Below are 17,716 nucleotides of genomic sequence, written 5' to 3'. Positions count from 1 at the left end.
ACTCTTAACAGAGCCCTGTGTTCTCTCTCCGCCCACTTCAGCTCCGAACTCATGTACTAGCTGCTCTGATGTAAGAACAGGCCTTGGTGAGGGTGTTGGGGCTCTGGTCAGTAGCCCAGGCCTTCAGGAATCAGGTGACATCAATCTGGAGAGGAGGTGCCTGCTGCGGGGAGCAAGCATGGGCCAGGGTCCTGGCCCCCTGCAGGGGTAGCCCCTCTTCCTTCCCATGGTCCCATCTGAAGGCATCCAGGGTAGAGTGCAGTGTTCAGCTGTGTCCTGGGGTCCAGGAGAGCCAAGGAGAAGTTGCTCCACCTGCTGTCCACCAGGTACCCCAGCAGAGAACAGCCTCAGCCCACCCCAGCCCAACACCAGATCCCAGGGATGGATCCACCTGTAAGAGGGCAGCATGAGACTGCCCCCATTGCCCCCAGAGAGTCCCCTCAGTCATGGGCTCTGACCAGGGTGCAGGTGGGTCCAGCAGGCTGGCCCAGCGTGGGTGTGGCTGCCCATTGGTCCTCTGAAGAGCCTCAGGGGCTTGTGGCAGCTGGTGTATGTCTGGGCTTGGAAGCAGAGGATGTCCCCCAGCCAGAAGGCAGGGGGCACTTGTTTTGCATTCCAGTCCTCTGCAAGGACAGGGACCCCAGGCTCTGGGCACCCCAGCTCTGCCTGCCCTACCCACAGCCTAGCACCATTTGGCCCAGGCAAGTTGCCCCGGCTCCCACAGAGGGAGCCACCCTTCCCACCTCCTGATGTTTGCCCACCCCAGTCAAGTTCCATTCTGGAAAAACCCTCCACATCCCTGGGAAGGCACCTCCTCCTTGACTCCTTTCCAGTGCTATCATCCCCACTTCCATTTTCTACCTATCATTGGATGCAGAGACCCGCTTCTTCCCTGGGCCAGGGCTGCTCTGGAGGCAGGGAGGTTGTGACCAGGCTGTGGGGTGTAGCAGAGCACCGGGTATAGACCAGACTCCCCAGGCACACCTGGGCAGAGAAGTCAGAGACCCACAGGTGAATGCCCCTCTTTCCAGCCCCACCCACCTCACAGGCAGAAAGAGGGAGGCTTCACAAGGAGGTTGAGGTAAATAGGGAGCCCGGGTCACCTCTGTCTGATCTCCTGCCCTCCTGGGACAAAGCCAGAGGTTGGAGCTGGGAGGTGTTGAGAGCCCTGGCCCAGCCCTGGTTTCACTGATGAGGCTCAGGGAGGGGCTGGGTCAGCCTAAGTCACTGGGTCCATAAGGAAGGGCCCTTTCCATAACCCAGGACCCTAGAGCTAGCCGAGGCCACATCCCTTTCCCACGTAGACCAAGTAGGGGCATGAACTGGCTTCTGGCTTCTAAGGCTGAGGCCCAGCACACCTCTCCCTCCCCTTGCCTGCAGCTGTTGTCACACATCAAAAGTGCTTTTTGTCCCCCGAGGTGCTGGAGGCGCAGCTCCTTGGGCTGGACCAGGTGGCCAATCCAAACAAGTCCTTGTGTGTCCCCCACCAGCCAGGAATTCTCATGCCATGCAGCAGCTGGGGGCACTAGGATACCCTGGGGGATTCCAGGGATGAGCCCTCCCTGAGGCTCCTACAGCAGCACTGCCACCCCCAGACCTGCCACCAGCTCCGTTTCCATGCAGCCTTCAAGAACCTGGCCCCTCACACACACCTGCCCCACTCCTCACACCTGGCTTTCCTGTGAAACGTGGAACTGGTTCCACCTGGGCCAGCTGGAGAAGTGCCTCAGGAAATCACCATTTAGGGGGTTCGTTCCAATCATTCATTCATTTATTCACCAAATACCCACTGTCCACCTTTCTGTACCAGGCCGGGGGTGATGGGTCAAGCAGAACACATGTCCCAAGGAGCTTTCCTCTCTTTAGAGACAGGCAGGCGGACTCTCACACCATGAGGTGCCCTCTGGGCTAGGGGGTGCCCAGGGCTGGATGCAGGGGCGGCCCTCGCCCACAGGAGGTGCTGGTGGGTACTGACGTGGAGGCCACCAGGGGGTGAGGGTGTCCAGACAGAGGACCTAGCATGTGCCCAGGCCCAGGGTGTGACCTGGGGCAGGTGCGGGGCTGCTCTATCTGGAAGGCTTCCTGACTCTGCCAATGATAGGCTGTGGCTGGATCAGGCTTCATGTCAATTTTTAACATTTAATAAATTTTGATTATGTAACTAAACATTGTGATAAAAATTGTGAAATATAAAAGTTAAAAACACAAAAACCAGCAAACCCCTTCTCTCCACAAGTAACTACTTCAACAGTATTTTCAGACTTTTTTTCTCATGTATCTGCAGCTATAAACATAAGCTGCACAAGATAGTATCCTTCCCCATATTCTACTTTGGAGCTGGATTTTTCACTCAGCAGTGAATAGAGGCAGGTTTTAAACAGGCCACGCATTGTGAGGGCCCTGGGAAAGGAGACTGACCATGTTGCTGGGTGACCTTGGGCAAGTCTCGCCCTCCTCAGAGCCTGGATTTTCTCAGTCCAGTGAAGGGCAGGAAGGGCTGCAGTAGGACTACATCAGCGCTTCCCAAACTCAGAACCGCCACGTGGAGCTGTGTGAGCTGTCACTGCACAACCCCAGGGGCAGGAGCATTCTTGTCACAGCCTCTGTGAGTGGGGCTCCTGCCCAAAAGTGTGCTGTGCCAACCTGGGGCCCACAAGAGGATTTTAGGCGATATGCGGATGAATTGATTTTTACCATTACCTTCTATCAGTAGTAAATGAGACCAATTCTCACCGGGAGGGCTTGTTAAACCACAGATCACTGAACCCACTCCTCAGAGGTTCTGATTCAGGAGGTCTGGGGTGGCGCCTGAGAATCTGCATTTCTAACAAGTTCTCAGCTGATGGTGATGCTGATGGTGCTGGCTCAGGGACCACACTTTGAGAACCACTAACCACAAGTTTCTTTTTATTCATTTATTTAAGGCAGGGTTTTGCTCTGTCAGCTAGGCTGGAGTATAATGGTGCAATCACAGCCACTGCAGCCTCGACCTCCCAGGCTCAAGCAATCTTCCTGCCTCACTTCCTGAGTAGCTGAAACCATAGGAACATGCCACCATGCTGGATTTTTTTTATTTTTTGTAGAGACGGAGTTTCACCATGTTGTTCAGGCTGGTCTTGAATGCCTGGGCTCAAGCAATTCACCTGCCTTGGCCTCCTATAGCAAAAGTTTCCTTTTTAAGTACATTTATTTAGGTTTTAAAAATGAGTTAACTTAAAGCACATGAATAGATCCTCAACACTAACCACTGGGGAAATGCAAATTAAAACCATAGAGCTTTGTTACCCAGGGGGTGGTCAGTGGGCCAGCAGCATTGGCTCACCTGGGAGTTTGTTAGACATACGGACTGTCAATCTCACCCAGCCCAGCTGAAGCAAATTTGCATTTAACAAGATTTCCAGGTGACTCCTATGCTCTTTGAAGTTTGAGAAGCACTACCCGGGAGAGGAATAGAGATTATCAACTTCAAGCCTACTCTTGTCCAACAGTTGAGCAAAAGAGTCACAGCTGACCTCTCCCGCCATCCTCAGAATCATCTGTGGGGAGGGTGGGGCATAGGGTGGAGAACCTTCAAAGTCTGAAGAGTTTGACTTTTGGGGCTCAATGCTGCAGGCCATAGGGAGCCATGGAAGGCTCTTAGGTGGGTCAGACTCTCTGACCTGAGGTAAATAAATGACAGCTGGACATTAGTGAGCAAGCCCTGTCTCCATGAGCAGCACCGGTGGTCCTCTGAGCATGCCAGGCATGAGTGTGCAGGGAGCTGGTGCAAATGCCTCTGTGTTTGGGTGAGCTTCTGTGTTGTGACTCTGCTCACATGTGTGCTTCAGTGTGCCAAGTGGCTGCACACCCCAGATCTGTGCTGCACGTGCCAGCCAGTGAGGGTGCTGGGTACCGGGAGGTGGCGGGGAAGGAGGCGTATGCGTGTTGTGGACATGTGTGTTAGCGTGTGCATGCCGGCTGTGCATGCTGTGGGGCCTCATAGCATGTGTGTGCACACCCCGGCATGTGCGTGTGTGTGTGTCCCCCAACCCCAGGCCTGCCCCACCCATGCGTGTGACCTGCCATGTTGATCTGATGCTTTCAGAATCACTATCAATGGTCCCTGAGGAGCATCAGCCATGGTAGGTACATGCCTCACCGCCTGCTGCATGAATGGTGTTCCCGCCCCGCTGCACCGGCTCCACACGGGGGCGCACCTGGGACCTCAGATCCAGGCTCCCTGCCCCTCCCTTCTGGAGCTGCAGATTTGCTCTTTCCTCTTTCTGTCCTGGTGCTGCTGGCTCTCTCACCTCCCTTCCCTGCAAGCCATGGGACTCAGCGCCACTGCCCAAGGCCTCCATGGCTGAGCCTGGGGGCTGTTGGAACAGTCTCCATGCCCAAGCTGGCAGACATGGGTGCTCTCTGTAGTCATCAGAGAGGGCAGAGAGCTCATGATTTATGGTGTAGGGGCTGGGAGCTTGGACAGGGTTGTGTGTGCGGCTGGACTCTGAGGCAGCTAGAGGTCTAGGAACGTCATCCTGGGCACGCCGTACCTGTCGTGCAGTCTGAGTCATGCTGCCAGGTCAGGGTATCCAGATCCCAGCCTGGGAGTGTCAAGAGTCAAACCCACTGCAGAGGAGGGGTGATAGTCAGGGTCCCACCTCCTCTATCTGTTGGCAATCCCTGGTGATCTAGGATAAAACCTTAAGAGTCCCATACACACAGTCATCCCACAACACACTTCACAGGCCAGGCAGGGACACACAGCCCGCTTCCCTCCCTGCCAGGTACCACCGCAGCTGCTAGCGTGTGACTGAAGGCAGGGTCCCTGGCCCCCGCTGAAGCACTATCGCCGGCCAGCGGGCTCAGGCACCTTGGCCTGTTGCTCCTAGGGGTCGCCTGTGCTATTCAGCCAAGGGGACCACAGTGCCTGCTGGCCCAGCTGAGCTCTGCCTAGTGAGCCCACCCGCCTCTCCTGCCACAGACTCTCCCTCTTCTGCTTTTCCCAGCAGGAAGGACCCAGCCTCAGCTATGAAACTTGCAGCCCCCCTCACCCCGCAACCAGCTGAGGCTCCCCTCTTAGACTTATAAGTCTATGGCCAGTGGCATCCAGCTACCTGCCCTCCCTGCCTTCCCCAGGGTCCCTTCAGAGGACCCTGGACATTCTCACCACCAGAGGGGCCTCTGGCACTCACTCCAGCCATCCATCCCTTATAGCTTCACCATTTTGGTTCAAGCAGTGTTCCTTATCAGGCCAGGTGGCTGTTGGGTGGGGCTCCCCAAGCAAGAGGTGGCCCTGGGCCAGTGGGTTGGAAGGCAGGGTGACCAGAGAAGAGAGAAGCCCAAAGCGGCTGAGCATTGGTCTGAAGTGTGGGTGCACTGCCTGGGTGCCATGGGAGAGGCCAGTGTGTGTGAGCTGGGGAGGGCTGCCGCAGCCCCCAGGCACTACATGTGAAGCTCTGGCTTCTCCCTCCATCTTCCTCCCCTTTCCCTTCCAGTCCCTGTTTTCCAGGAACCTTTGCTACACCTGCACCTGCGCGCTCCCCTCCCCGGCCCTCCCACAGCTGCTGTGACATGCCCGTGCTCTGCGCTTGCATCACCAGCTCTCTGCTTGCTTTTCTCTCTCCTATTTTCTCTCTGCTTCTCTCCAACTGCCAACTGATTGGGTCAGGCAAGTCCATCCCATCCTGAGAGCTCCAGCCCCACTTCAACCTCTAAAGAGATCCTCCTCTTCTCAGAGACCTCCCTTTCCAAGCCTGCCTGGGCGGGTGTCCTGTGACTTGACAGTGGCTCCCCAGCCCCAAAGCCAGCACCCTTCATCGGTGACTTAGTCTGTTGTAGTGGTGAGCTGACACATCCAGGTTTGACCATTGCTGAAAACTTGTGGCCCCTCTGTGGTATGCCCCTGCCCTGTTCTATAAATAGCTATAAATACTCATATATATAAAAATATACATATATATAAAATATACATATATATAAAAATATACATATATAAATATATATAAATATACATATATATACATATATATATATACACACACACACACCTACATATGGCCGACCACCTCGCCTCTAGCACTGGGAATCAGTCACCGTGCTGTCCTTGTGGAGTCTTGTGGCCCAACAAGAGGAAGGTCTCCCCTGACACTGCCCCTCCAAAGTGTGCCACCTCCAGTGAGCCTGCCTGTCATGCCCAGCCTGTGGACAGCCAGCCCCCCGCCATCCGACCCACCCCCCGCCGTCCCACCCCCCGCCATCCCTCCCACCCCCCACCAAGCATGGGGGTGCTGTGCAGGCAGCTGTGTGGCCTGACAGTCTCTACCAGTCCTCCTGTCCCTTGGCTGAGAATCAAACCCATTTCTGGATGACGGGGAATATGTCCTCTGCTGGCTGTGTTCTCTGTGGAGCTGAGGGGAGGGAAAAAGCCAAGCCATTTCTAGGGTGCTGCTGGGAGCGGTGAAAAGGCCACACCCTTTCCAAGGGACACTTTTCCTGGAAAGCCCCTGGAGCTTAGCTGGCTCTTATCCTGTGAAGCCAACTCTGGCCACTAGGGGGCAGGACCATGAACTCAGACTGGAGGAGCCTGCGGGGCAGCTGACACTCTAGAGGGCCAGACAGAACAGGCCACCCTGTGCAGACAGGAGAGGGAGGCAAGGGGACGGAACCGAAGACGACTGGGGTGCATGGAAGTCAGTGGCCTTGGGTGCTCGTATCTGCCTTCCCGGCCACCGCTAGATCAGGCTTCTGAGCCTGTTGGCTGTCAGGGCCGGACTGTGCCCCATAGGCGCCATAGCAATCCCCATGCAATCTACCAGGTGTCACCAGGCAGCATACAGGTAATAGGCCTGGAAGGTCCCCAACAGCCCAGCTGGACATGCTCACTCTGGGGCTCTTCATTCAGTGGCGCAAACTCCAGGACCCAGTGAGGGAAATGGGAACCCACCACGCTGAGCAGTCTGGCTAAATCCCTTTATTCCAAAATGGAAAGCAAAATAAACAGGAGTCGCATCACCAAGGCAGCCAGGACCCCATCCCATCCTCCTTCCTCTGTCCTATGCTATCAATAAATAAGTTTCCCAGCCGTAAATAATGATTAGAATCTCCTCCTCATATTCCAGCTCCAGTCTCTGGTAGGTACGATACAAGGGGTGGCCTTACCCCCCGGAATATACAAAATGTTACACAGATACTATATGTACACTGGGGAAGGGGGGCCACCCCAGCAGCCCGAGCCCGCGCCTGCTCTACAGTTAGCCCCACTGTCCTGCCCCAGCTGCCTCTCTGAATAAGATGGGAGCCCCCTGAGGGAAAAGTTGCTTTGGTGAGAGTAGGGAGGCCATCAGGCCTCCTCCAAACAAACCAGCTCTACCAGCCTCTGGCTCTTAAATAACAATCATCATCATCCAGAAATTTAAGGACTCAGCCCTGGTCAAGGTGCCAAAGGGTCTGTTTTTCTCCCCCCATTAGACAGGGGTCTTGTCTTGCTACCCTAATGGTAAAGGGGTGACTGGGAAGGGGTGGTTGGTACATGGTAGCGACGGAGACTCCAGCCCCGCTTCTCCAGGCTTATGTTGACAGGGGCCTGCTTTTATTTTTATCCCATGACTTAAAAAAAAATCCCATAACTTCCTTTTCGTAACTTTTTAAAATACTTTTCATAAAACATTTTTCTACTTTTTTTCACAACTTCTTTTGCCACAACTTTTCCACAGCATTTTTTATCCCATAACTTTTTCATCCCACAACTTTTAAAAATTCCCGTAACTTCTTTTTAGTTTGTTCCTTTAATAAACACACTTGCATAGTTACATTACAATTTCATAAAAATAAAAACTGATTATCTCATGCCAAGTGTCCCCAGCATTTTCACAGTCTCAATACTCTTAATACTATAGTTTTCAAGACATATAAAATTTTAAGGCAAAAACAGCACTTTGCAACAATTTAATAATTTATTACATTACAGTAGCATCACAGTAGCAGTGAATAATCCCACTTTAGGCAACAGTGTTTCTGTATTTCCATTATACATTCTGTTTACAGGAATTCATCAATTGGTAAAAGTCATTCTAAGAAAACTTGGCAAAAAAAGGTTTGGACTGGAATTGGCATCTCTTTCTCTACTTTTCCTTCCTCCAGTTTCTTTGTTTTAAACTACTGTATTCATATTTTAAAATGTTAAAATCTCAGCCACCGCTTTGCCCCAAGCTTCCTGCTGCTGCAGCTGGTCCACAAGCTGGGTCTGCAGCAGTAACTGCCTGTGCAGCGCCTCCTTCTCAGAGGTCAGCTGCTGATAGGTGGCCACGTACTGCTGCAGGTGACCCAGGTACTAGTCTCGCTGCTGCTGCAGACTCTGAGACTCTTGGCTCTTCATCTCCACCTGCAGGAAGACCCTGGGCATGAGGGCACATGGTGGCTGGCTTCCAGGTTCTGGGCCCATTAATAGGGTAGCTAGGGCACTGTGGGGCTCTGTCACCTGCCCAGGACCCTGGTCCCTTGCTCCAGGCCTAAGAGGCTTCCTCCCTTGCCTAGAACCCCATACCTCCTTCCCCAGCCTCAAATCTCATGTCCTTCTTCCCACCATTTAAACTGTAGGCCACAGACTGGTGGAAAAGCAGAGGGAGCCAACCACCATCTGCTAAGTGTGCTATATGCCTAATGCTTTCCAGGTATTCTCTCATTCAATCCTCAGCACCTCTGCAAGGAAAAGGCTAACTTCCTTTTGAAGTTTACAGAAACAGAGACTAAGAGATGAAAAGTAGTTGAATGGTGACCAGTGGAACCGAGGTCGGAATCCAGTTTGAATCTAAGGAGGCTTTTTTGTTTTGTTTTGTTTTGTTTTGAGACAGTGTCACTCTGTGGCCCAGGCTGGAGTGCAGTGGTGCAATCTCAGCTCACTGCAACCTCCACCTCCCGGGCTCAAGCGATTCTCATGCCTCAGCCTCCTGAGTAGCTGGGATTACAGGCATGTGCCACCATGCCTGGCTAATTTTTTATTGTTGTTTTAATTTTCGTAGAGATGAGGTTTTGCCATGTTGGCCAGGCTGGTCTCAAACTCTTGACCTCAAGTGCTTCTCCTGCCTCAGCCTCCCAAAGTGCTGGGATTACAGGTGCGAGCCAATGTGCCCCGCATAAGGAGCCTCTTGTACCACTGTCTCTTCCCCTGTGACTGGGGGAATCCATGCCTCTAGCTGGGATGATGATGTCCAGACCTGGGAGGAGCCCAGGGCTACCCACCTCTAAAAGTCAGAGGGCAGGAAGCAAGAAACAGTCATAGGGCTGCCCTGGAGGGTGCTGGGGTCACCTGCCCCCCAGCTGGAGCTGCCTTTGGCCTGGCACCTCCCTTCCCCAGAGGCTGATGCCCGCCTCCCAGCCCTTCTTGGATGGGGTGGAGGTTACCATATCCTTCACCTCGCCTGGCTTCTCCTTCAGCTCCTTTACTTGCTTCTCCAACTGCAGTGTGCTCTTGTTCTCGTTGTTCTGGACAGAAGCAATCAGTGGCCATCCACTGCAGCTGGAGACCCCTGAACTTGGTGTCTGCCTCACATGTCACTGGAAAGGTGGAGGCAGGTTAGAAAAATCATCCCCTCTCCCCCACAGCCATCAGAGGAGGGCCTGATGAGCTCTGGCTCACAGGTGCCTTTAGAAGTACCATTTCATGTGAGGGCTGCACTGCCCCATTTTACAGGTGGGGAAACAAAGGCCTGGAGGGACAGGGATGAGGGCAGGCTCCCCAGGTGGGGCAACCCACCAGATCCTCGAAGCCACACTGTGGCTCGGCCAGCTGCTTGTCGAGCTTGTGGTTCTGGGAGAGTGTGAGCCTCTCCTCCTGCTTTCCTAGCCTCTCCTTCTCCCACAGCCTCTCCTCCTGCTTTCGTGCTGCTCCTCCTCCTTTTGCAGCCTTTCCTCCTGCTTTCATAGCCTCTGCTCCTGCTTTTGCAGCCTCTCACCCTGCTCCCCCAGCCTCTTCTGCTGCTCCTGAATCCTCCCATTTTGCTCACACAGTCTCTCCTGCTCCTGCACCCTCCGCTCCTCCTGCTCTCAGAGCCTCTCATTTTGTTCCTTGCTCAGGAGACTCAAGGCCTGGTTGTTTTCCACCTGGGATTGGAGCTTTCCCTCCAGTCCCTCCACTTCCTTCCTCAGCTGTTTGGCCTCATCTTGTAGCTGCTCCAACTCAGAGGTCCCTGCTGGGGGTGCCGGGGACTGGGGCTCAGCTGAGAAATGAAGCAGGCAATAAGAGCCTCTGGATTTCCCCCCCTACCCACCCCTCCCACAAAAAAAAACCCTCCTCTTGATGCACAGCTCCTCTCAGGCTTCCCATGGCCATGGCCTCACTGCTAATGATTCCTCACACCCGATGGTAGCCAGTTTCCAAGCCACTTTCACATAGAGAGCACTGTGGGTGGCTGACAACGAGCACTCCTCCCTTTTTGCTTATGGGGACCCTGAGGCTATGGAGATGACAAAACTTGCCATCTGCTGGCACAGACCTCTTTCCCTCTGCCTCAAAGCCCTTCCATCCACCCACCTCCCTGGGGCATTCTAAGCCACCCCCACAGACCTCTGATGCCAGTCCTGCTCCCAGGTCACACCAGTCCCATCTTACCCATCTGGTTTTGCAGTTCAGAAAAGCTTCTCTCCAGCTCCTGTATCCGATGTATGTCACGCTTCTTCTCTTCCTTCAATGTGCGAGCCTGCCGAAAGCACAGGGGAAAGGGCCCTGGAGAGAGGGGCTGGTGGCTGGACAGGCTACCATCTCCATCTCTGCCCCCATCTCCACAAAGCCCAGACCCATGACCACCTCTGGCTGTACTATTCCCATTTTACAGATGCCCAGAAAGATCCAGTGACCTATCTAAGATGGGGGCTGAAGGGTCAGGTCTCACCTCCACAGACATTTTCCACATCCTCTCCTGCCCTCTCTCCTTTTATGTGTTTAGCATATTCGTCTCTCTGTAGCTGGACTTGTTTTAGTGACTCTGTCACCTGCAAGAAATGGGCACAGAAGTTAGGAAGGGCTGTCACTGGTCTTCACCTGCTCCTGGCCAACTGGGGTCATCTTCCTTCCACATCCCTCCCTCTGCAAAGCCTCACCTGTGTCACGTGTGCGTTCAGCAGTGCCTGCTCCTTTATGGTCTGCTGTAACCGCTGCTGGAGGACCGCTTCACTGCAGCTCGAGGACTGGATGGTGAAGAGTGAGAAGTTTCGATCTGGGGAGCCCGGGAAGTGCCCCTTAAAAGGGCTAGGGCTAGGCCAATATACAACTCAGTCAGTAAAGATCAAGGCATTTCCAAGCCTGTGGCCTGGTTACTAAAAGAACTCAGTAAAGTTGGAAGGGACAGGGAAAGAGATCGAATTTACAGCTGGCTAACAGAGGCCCAGAGAGATCAGATAATGTTGCTATTGTTATTACTGTTATTACTACCACTGTTTGAACCTTTATGGACTGCTTCACCAGGTTCCATGCTAGCAATCCCATTTAATCCTCACAACCACCATATGAGACAGTTACTAGGATTACCTCTATTGTGTAGATGAAAAACATGGAGTATTTGAAGTTAAGTGCTTGCCTAAGATCACTTAGACAGAGCTGAGATTTGAACACCTGAGTCTATCTGATTCTCTAAGCCCATTTTTCTTGCTGGGGGTGGGAGCACAGATAGGAAGGGGAAAATTAATCTTTTGTTCACTTTTTGAAAGGATGATACATTCATATAGTCCAAAACTCAGAAGGTACAGAAGGGAGGTGTCTCCCAGGCACCCCGTTACTCTCTCCTGAGTTTTTTAGGAACGCTTGCAGACATATTTTATGTATCTTATCATAGTACACACACACACACACACACACACACACACACCTTTCCTCTCTCTACAGAAATGGTAACATACAAAAGGTACTCTTCTGTTCACAGTACAAGTACCAAATACCCCACCTGGGACTTGGCCAAGGCCACAGCCAGGTAAAGGCAGGGCAGGAACTTGGCCTCTGAGCTCTGCATCCAGTGCTCACTCCCCATAGTGCCCCCCAACTCACCCACAGCAGCTGACTCAGCCCCAGGCTGCCTCTAACAACCATACACAAAAGCAGCGAGAAATGAGCATGCTGCCTTCTGGGCAGGACACTCTATCCTGCAGAAGGGACCTTTAGGCTCACTCCTCCATCTTGGAAGGGGCTGCCAGGGGATGGGGCAGCTGGTTGGACTCACCCTGTCCTCTTCCTGCTGCTGTGTAGACACAGCACAGAGAGCCCGCTCCAATTCTTGAATATGCTGTAAGGAGTATTGCAGGCAGCCAGCCAGATCCTTGGACTCTTCTGTAATGAGAGAGGTTGAGATGGGGCCCAAAGGACTCCCCCTAAAGACCTGTCAAAATGCCAGGTTGAAGGATGACGGGATGCCCCGATTCCCACCTTCGAAGTGTCGGGCAGCACGTTTAGTATGGTAAAGGGTGGTCTTCAAGTCTGTCTTTTCCAATGTGAGGATGTTGATTGCCTGGAATTGAATGTTTGGGAGAAAAGCCAAGCAAGTGCTGAAAGAGAAGGAAAGAAACATTCTCCGGAGGACAGGAGAAAACTCCCCATCCGCCACTCACCTCTAACTGCTCCGTTTGTGCTTTGTGTATTTCCTTATTTGCTTTATTTTCCTATAGGAAGAGGAAGACAGGGCTCTTACCACAGGGAGGCAGACATGGCATAGCAAGAGACATGCTCCCAGAATGCCACCAATGCCCCAGGACAGGCCCACCCATGGGACCAGGTTATCAGGGACCCTGTGGGGGGAATGGGGTGGAATCTGAGGGGTGAGCCTTCTTCCCCACGCTGGGAGTGGGTGAGACGAGATTGGCGCCTCTACATCTGAGTGCCCCCCAAACCCAGCAGTCATGTTGTAAGCAAAAAAATCACGTTACTTCTTCCAGTTGATGTTCCACTTGTTTCTTCTGTTGTTTCTGTGGGGAGAGTCAAATTCAGGTGACTGAGGGTGGCCCCCTCAACTCTATTCCCCAGACCAGGAAGTGGTAAGCAGTGGTCAGGAATGGATTTTAAAGGCAATGTTCTCAGAACCAATGGCAAGAACTAGTCAACTCTCCTCAAGCTCCCAAAGACAGAGGATTTGGGTCTTTGTTGGCTTTTGCCCACAGCCACAGAACTCAAAGTCTGAATCTGAATTCTCTCAAAAGGACAGTAACATAAACCTCTAGAGACGGAGACTCAGAAAGGCCCACCCTTCTGCCTGCTTGTGATTTAGAAAGGTGCCTTCATTCCACAAACAGTTACTGAGCACATACAGGACAGTTATGGTTCTTCACAGCAGATATAGGATGGAAAAGGACAGACAGGAGCCCTTGGCCCTGAGGTTTCCATTCTAGGGGCCTTTAAATCTCAGACTTTCAGAGCTAACAGAGACCTTTGATGCTTTACTTCCTCCAGAAATATGAGCCCAAGGAGGAGAGGTGGCTTTTCCAGACTCAAAGCAAATTAGGGACCGAGTCAGGGCAGAAATACGGGGCCCCTGACAACCAGTCAGGCTAGTGCTTCCCTGAGAGGTGACAACCCCAGGGCATGTGTGGCAAGGATTGGAGTGGGGGTCTGGAGAAGAGAGTCGGCAAAGAGGGCAGTGACAGAAGAGCCATGCTGCATGCTCCTTGCTCTGGGGTCCCTCCAGGTGAGGCCTGGGTGCTCCAGCTCCCCATTTGTCCTTGGCACCAGGGGCCCCCAGCTCCTTTCTTCAGGGCCCCAAGGGGAACTAAAGCCCAGGATTTGCAGCGTGGAATCACGGGACCCCACTGGACTCTTATCAATGATTCTATGTTTTCATTTAGTTGATTGACTGTCATGGAGCTTGAGTCCAGGGCTACTTCCAGTTCTTGGTACCGGCTCTGAGGCGCATGCAGAGAGGAGGAGTTGGAGGAGGATTGTGGGGAGAGGTAAAAAGAACAATCATTAGGGCTGGGGTGTGTGTGGGCTGTCGGGCTGTCTCAGCTGGCAGAGGGGCACCCGGCCCCTGCTGTGAGAGGAGGTTGGAGGGCTGGCCTGCAGGGTCACTGCACCTTGACCCAGGGCCTCTTACCTCCAGATCCTTCAGGGTAACAGATGATGCAGGAGTAATAAAAATGAGAAATTCAAAAAAAGATTACATAGGAAACAGTTATGGATATAGAGAAAGTGTAAAAACAGCAAGGGCCCGGGCATGGTGGCTCATGCTTGTAATCCCAGCACTTTAGGAGGCTGAGGTGGGTGGATCACTTGAGGTCAGGAGTTCAACACCAGGCTGGCTGACGTGGTGAAACCCCGTCTCTTCTAAAAATACAAAGATTAGCTGGGCATGGTGGCAGGTGCCTGTAATCCCAGCTACTCAGGAGGCTAAGGCAAGAGAATCACTTGAACCTGGGAGGCAGAGGTTGTAGTGAGCCGAGATCACACCACTGCACTTCAGTCTGGGTGACAGAGTGAGACTCTGTCTCAAAAAAAAAAAAAAAAAAAAAAGCCCCAAATCCCACATGCCTGCACTGTCTGTTATTCCCAAATTACTTTTAAACTTTAAGGTCTCAACATTTCCAAGATGATAAAAGATGCGGGGAAGGAAAAAACCCAATCAATCAAGCAGGTGAAGAAGCAGACAGAAACAGGCTGAAGGTTAATGGCAGCAACATAAAACAAGGCAGAGGCCAAGTATCCCCTAAACCAGAGAAGCCTCAGGGCCATGCACAGCTGGAGACAGCAAGCCAGAGAAGGGTCTTGGCACTGCCTCACCTTCCACTTGTCCAATGCCCCATTGGAGTGGTTAAGGTTGGATACCAGCACCTTCAGAATGTCCTGAATCTACAGGAGGTGACAAGGGAAAAAGGGCAGGGGGCGAAAGACAGAAGTGGCTTAGAGAGAAGCAAGAAAATCAGGGTAGGAGGAAGATGTGGGTTCAGCAAAACAAAACGCTGAAGAAGAGCAGAGGAGATTAAAATCATGGCCTGTGCCATTCTTCCAAATGGCCACCTGCTGCCTTGCCAGGGGCAGGAACAAATAGATGGAAAAGTCCCCTGAGCGATGCAGTCACAGAGTGGAGTCAGCTGACCAATGCAGCTCTTAATACACTCACTGGACCCCTCTCCTCAGGCCGAGGACATGGGCGATGAATCTGGTAGAGCTCCAGACCTCCACCTCCATTAAAAAAAACAGACTCCTGAGTAAGAGTTCACTTGAACTAAGGGGGCTCCAGCTAAAAAAACAAGTTTGAAAGACACTGATCTTATCCAGTATCATCTTACAGAAGAGGAAACTGAGGCCCAGGGGAAGAAGTGATTTTTCTGTGGTCACCCAACAAGCTGGTGGCAAGTTAGATCTTCTCTTACTCCTGGTGTCTGGGGCTCTCTTCACCACACCCTGGGCCCCCTTCAGTGACTCCTATAGGGACAGCCTGATGGCAAGTGGCTGTACTCATTGGCCCAGCTTCCCCTTGAGAATGCGGATCAGGAAAATCAAACAGCAATGACCATTTCCTGGGTATCCTGGGTGTTTACAGCAGGCCACATACTAGGGGTTAACATAAAAACAACCATAAGGAATCTCATTTAAACTTCACAAATGGAAGTCAAACAATACTCCCCCTATTTTACAGATGTGAAAAGAGAGGCTCAAAGAGCTCAAGCAGTTTGCCGTAAATCAGATCTCTAGAAGATGGAGAGGCAGGATTCAAACCCAGAATTCTTAACCAGTACCCAGCAAGCTTAACAATTACCCTCCACTGCCCCTTGGGCCCCCTGTCCCCAGGAGCCAGGCCAGCCAAGACTCACATCCCCAGGTGAGTGGCAACCACCAGAAGTGGTTGTCTCAGGGCTACTGCCAGTTTTTTTCTTTTTTGTCTTCGCTCCTGCTGGAACACCAGGGCTGTTCCTCTGCTGATATTCTTTTAGCTGTGGGAAAGAAGAGCAGTAATACACATGAGAACTTCCAGCCTCTACAGCCACATTCTCCTTTACAGTTTTTGCAAAATACTCTTATAAACTATCTGATTTAATGCCACCAACAACTACAAGGTGTTGTCACGATCACTTAGTGACAGAGAGGGATGGATATTATAGCTAAAAAAAAGGGCGGGGGCAATAATGGAACTTAAACTCAGTCTTCTGACTCCAAGCTCTGGGGTTTTGCCATGAATCAGCAGCTGCCAGGGACCAAAACTAGAGGCAGAGGTAGAAAAGTAAACATTAAGTAGACAGGAACTGCACTCTGTGTGGGTTACAGTCATACATCCTCACATGTCTGTTAGTGTGAAGAAGTGCACCAGTACCTCTTAAACTTTTATATCAATGTGTCCTCATGGCAGAAGGCAGCTTTTTTGTTAAATCTGGGAATTTATCCAAAAGAGGACAACTCAAGTCTCATTTCAGAGAGAAGTCTGATATACTGTTAGAAACCTATGTGACTGTCTTCCCTAAGTACATTAATGCTTTTTCTCTCTCAAGGGAATCAAGGGAAATTGATGCTTCAGAAAGATCTCCCACATTTATCCTGTGGCACTCACAGTACCCCAGATTGGGATGATATGAGGAAGATTCAAGCTGTCAAGTTCAATTTCCCAAGATCTATTCCACAGAAGATGAGCAAATCTCACTCCAGCGACCATTGACTGAAGGGCAGTCTGGTCCCAGAACCATGAAGAATTAGAATATGAGGTGGAGAACTGAGAAAATAATGTTAAAGTCTCTCTGGAGAGTAGAAGCCTGGGAGAAAATCAAACCAAACCTGTTCTCCCATTGCCACCCAGAGATACTGTCAATGTTTTGAGCTCACGGGGAATTGGAGGCTTTTCACGCTGTCAATGTCTATGTGAAGGGAGTAAGGCAGCCTGAAACCTCTTGCCCCTAGGTCCCATAGTCCCCACCCCTTCCAGCTGGAAATTTGTGCTGTGACCAGAGGAACCAGAAATGGGGTGAGAATGCTTAGGGGACTGGGTTGTAAGATCAAAGGCCGGTTTTGAAGCAGTAATGACAATTCCTGGGGAGACTGTGACATCACTACATTCCACTCCTCCTAGGGGAGGGAGGGAACAACATCAGTGTGATGGCTGAGTCACCGATTCACAATGGGGCAGGGGGATGTAGGGCTGGGACCCAGGTCCACGGAGACACCAGCCCAAAGAGCCCAGGGAGGTCGGGCTTGGGTCAGCAGGAGGGGAGAGCAGAGTCTGCAGCAGGAAGCCCCAGGAGTCACCAGCCCAAAGTCACCCAGGGATGACTGGTGAGGGTGGGGCCTGGGGCTGGGGGACCCAGGTCCTTGGAGAGGTGAGCCCAAAGAACTCAGGGAGGTCGGGCTTGGGGTGGCAGGATGTGAAGGCTGAGTATGGAGCCGGGAGCCCCAGAAGTCACTCGCCCAAAGTCACCCTGGGGTGATTGGTGAGGGCAGGGCCTGAGCTGCTTGCTGAAGGGGCGGGACTGACTGACAAGACTTTGGTTGGGGGGAGCACAGAGGTGCCAGTGTGGGGGGACCCAGCCCGGTGTGCCTAAAGGCTGGTATGGACTCTGGCAGTGGTCTTGCCATCAAAGGGGATCTGTGGCTGGGTTGGGGGGGCCATGATCTGATGCGTTTTACTTTTTTCTTGGCTGCGTCCAGTTTACTCTGTTGAGTTTCTTCTAACATCGTGGGGTGGGGAGGGAGGCAGGGTTAGGGCCACATCAGCGAACACCTCCAGTCACCTACCAGGCAGCTGTGTGACTGAGCCAGAGGAGGTGTAACCAGGGCCAC

The 17,716-nt window shown here is 52.3% G+C and overlaps 1 pseudogene; it reads right to left on the bottom strand.

Annotated features, from left to right (window-relative positions):
- Window positions 1-9,086: 9,086 nt before the first annotated feature.
- On the bottom strand, window positions 9,087-17,512 carry LOC117975940 (golgin subfamily A member 6D-like; annotated as a pseudogene).
- Window positions 17,513-17,716: the final 204 nt, after the last annotated feature.

The sequence above is a fragment of the Pan paniscus genome, chromosome 16 (assembly GCF_029289425.2).
Source record: "Pan paniscus chromosome 16, NHGRI_mPanPan1-v2.0_pri, whole genome shotgun sequence".
In the NCBI taxonomy this organism is placed as follows: domain Eukaryota; kingdom Metazoa; phylum Chordata; class Mammalia; order Primates; family Hominidae; genus Pan; species Pan paniscus.
Note: the sequence above shows the minus strand (reverse complement) of the source record. Positions and strands in the feature narration are given on the sequence as shown.